Genomic DNA, 4,083 nt, shown 5'->3' with positions numbered 1-4,083 from the left:
TGGTGAATGCACACCCAATCATAGATCTACTTGCAACTAAATCTGCAACTTAGTTAGAATTTGAGTAACCAACGGGAAAGCACAAGACATGTCTCCATGGAAGATGATTCCAATATTAGTTGTACCCTTAAGGTACCTCAATATATTTTTCACAGCTTGCCAATGTTCCATCTCAGGATTACCCATATAACTACTCACAACAATATTGACTGTTTGGGCTAGGTCCAGTCTAGTGCACACCATAGAGTACATGAGACTTCCTACAACACTTGCATAAGTAACATAGGACATGTATTTCTTCTTTGACTCTGACTAAGTAATATAGAATTCACATAGACGAATGGACGTTATAAAAGGAGTATATATTATTTTTGTGGATGTCATCCCAAAATGATTCACTACTTTCTGAATGTATTCCTTTTGACACATAAATAGCTTCTTCTCGACTCGATAGTTCTTGATCTCCATGCTCATAATTTTTTCAGCAACTCCCATGTCCTTCATCTCAAATTCCCATAAGTACTTTGGATGCATTCTTGAGAGACAATAAACTCATCGTATCTCTTATACCACTAACTTGGTGATTGCTTTAACCAATAAAGAGACCTCTTCTATCTACAAACAAAATTTTTCTTTCCTTCCACCTCAAAACCTTCAGGTTGTTGCATTAGAATGTCTTCCTCCAGTTTTCCATGGAGAAATAAATTTTTGACATAAAGTTGCTCTAACTCCATGTCCAGAGCTTCCACAAGGGCCAACAAAACATGTTTGGAGGTGTATCAAATTATTGGAGAGAATATCTTGTTGTAGTCTACTCCTTCCTTCTAACTGGAACCTTTAGCTACCAGACGTACGTTATAACAGACGACTTCTTCAGTGGATGATCCAAATTTCTTCTTGAAGATCCACTTGCACCCGCTACTCAAGGTAGCTCAACTAAATCTCCAAGTTTGGTTCTTCTGGAAGGATTCCATCTCTTTATTCATAGCCACTATCAACTCCTTGGTTTTAGAATAGGAAATTGCTTCCTTATAAGTCGTTGGTTCAAATTGTGACACCCTCTACCCCTCACATATATACTAATAAGGAATAAAAAAAAATTCAAATATTAATTAAAAGTATTTTAAAACATTTTTTTTTACAAGTCTTTCAAGGGGAAAAAGGTTCACATTCATTTTTCTTTTACATCATATTCAAACTTGTTCAAATAAATAATAAAGTATTCTCGACTCAACAAGGTCGTCTAAGCTTCATACAATTAATATAGAACCTATATCCTAATGTCACATTCTATCAGAGCGTTGTGTTCCCGTGTCCTCTAGCATGAGATTCTTCATAGTCATCCACCTATTTTCTGCTCCCCCGAACACAAGTTCAAGATCATCACAGGATCCAAATACAACCACACACAGGGAGTGAGTTATCACATTCCTAGCTAATAGAGAAACAAGACAATTAAATATACATGTTATATAAATGAGATACCACTTGTTTAAACATAGCTCACGTAACTTCACCACTTCGTCATTCAAAATTCACTTTTCAATCATCAATCACATTACACAAGAATTCCACACTCTGATCAAGATATAATAACACATCAATTAGCAAGCATATGCAACAGTTATGCTAAGACTCAATCCTATATGCAATGTGGTACCATGTCAGTGAAAAACCACCCTGGGGCGCTTAGGAGTACATAACAAGACACCACACAATGAGTTTGTCAGGTCACTCTCACTAAGTAAGATCATAGGGAGACCAGTCAGGGTCACGATGTTTTGCGAGAATGCTCCAACCATATGAGATCAGCATAGGATTAAAGGAGCACTCAAACCCGGTGACCCCCAAGGCCTACACTCCGAAGAGTCCGTCAGGGCCTCTCCCTCCTGATTCAGGTCCAACCCCTAAAATAATTTTTGCATGCAGACACTGCTCATGAATTATACAATACCCACGACCTTACACTCGTGTTTTAAACACGTTCAACACAATCGCACTATGATTTAACACTGGCTCCTAAATAGGAAACCTACATTTTCTCTTCAACACTGCGCATCAACGCTTTTCTCAAGATAACACTGGTCGGGTTATTGTATAATTCATAGCTTACAACACAAGTAATTTCACATCAAGTGTTAACTACACACTTATCCACAACTAGAACTCATTCACAATTTCACTTCTCATAGTGTGACAATCCACCATCACATGTTTACACGTATCTCACAAATTAACACATGTTCAACTTTACACTTATACTCAATCTCAATAACAATATTATAATCTCAAAGCAACATATTCTTCTACAATTCATCACATACTCACAATTTGAATCATCATTTCATATCCTCAATATAACAATTTATATAAAACACTATCACAACATTAGGACTAAAACCCCTTAACTAATATTACACAATTATATCAAAATCATAGGTCGAAATATACAAATATCAAGAGCACAATTTATCAAGCAATTTTCATTAGGACATCAATATTTTATTTATAATCATAAAGGAAAAATTGCAATTTAATAAACATCTCAAAATAAAACCCCAATTTAATCCTCTAAGGATCCCTACACATGTTCTCACTAATCCCCAACTGTGAATAACTCATCCCTTACCTCTGAGCAGACTCACGTGTCTTCAGCCAGGGATAGCAACATCTCTAGCGGTTCCCTGAAATTCTTTCAGTTATTCCTCCGACTGCTCCGATAGAATTCCCAAACGTCAGAGAGACGGAGAAGAGATTGAAACCTCCACTTATACTGTCTTCATGCGATTCCTTTTTCTCCCTCCACGTATATTATCTCGCAAATCCCAACGGTGGAAGCGTGAAGAATTAAATTTCAAACAACATATCCAAATTTCACAATAATCCAACGGTTAACGAAACCGGGATCATAGTTTTACCAAGACAGCTCTGGGTTTCTGCGGGAAAGAAAAAGGCTACAATGCGAAGGGTGTTTCTCTCAGTTCAGAAATGATATCGAAATTCCCAACGGTGAGAAGGCTCAGAATTGTGTTGCGAACATGATACGCAAATTTCACGACGATCCAACGGTGAACGGGTTCAAGATCGTCGTTTTTCTGAGACTGGTTTGGTGGGCTGCGGGAAAAAGAAAGGGTTTTGAGAGGAGAAGGGGAAAAACGAAAATGAGGCCAAAAGGAGGCAGCTGACTTAACATAACTATTTATACCTAGGGTACTCAGCCTATTATTTGCTCTATATTTATTAATTTATTTATTTTTTACTAAAAAGTTTTTTAAATTTATTTACGAAAAATTGGGATGTTACACAAATGAATCAATGTCTTCTACTATTTGTAGCATATAAGATATTTTATCAAAGCCATATCTTCTAGAGCTTTGATTTGCCTTTGTGACTTTTTGGGTGTAGTGGTTTTTGGCTACTTTGGATGGTTTTGACTCATCTTGTTAATCACCTCAACTGGTGTTGAATTCTTATGTTGAGGGTGCATTTAAAGATCCTGATTAGTCTCATCTAGTGTTTTAAACTGCTTTTGATCACTACTGTTTCTTATTATAGAGCTCTCAAACTCTACCTGTTTAGTGACATCCTCAGCCTTGCCCAAAACTTCATTAGATTTAGAATGCAGCATAGAGATTTCGTAAAAGATGACATTTTTACTCAGAATGGCATTTCTTTCAGATGGAGACTAGACTCAGAATCCTTTGACTACATCTCCATAGCCCATAAAGAATCCCTTTTTGGCTCTGAGCTCCAATTTACCTTCACTTATTTGATAGTTTGCCAGACATCCAAACACCTTCGACATTAAGTATTCAGCTAGTTTTCTAGACCATACCTCAATAATGTGAATGTATGTATACATGATTTTGATGATGCCAAAGAAGAATCAAACAAGGCCGCTTCAAAGGATAAGCACTGCTTCAAGATTAATACAAGATTGGTTCAACAAACAAAGCCTTGCTTCAAGATTTCAAGATCAAGCCTTGCCTCAAAGCAAAGGGTTTCAAAGTCATTCAAGGCTCTGGTAATTGATTACCAAGCAGTGTAATCGATTACCAGAAGAGAAGTTTGAAAAATAGTTGT

The sequence above is a fragment of the Glycine soja genome, chromosome 19 (genome assembly GCF_004193775.1).
Source record: "Glycine soja cultivar W05 chromosome 19, ASM419377v2, whole genome shotgun sequence".
NCBI classification, from domain to species: Eukaryota; Viridiplantae; Streptophyta; class Magnoliopsida; order Fabales; family Fabaceae; genus Glycine; species Glycine soja.
Note: the sequence above shows the minus strand (reverse complement) of the source record.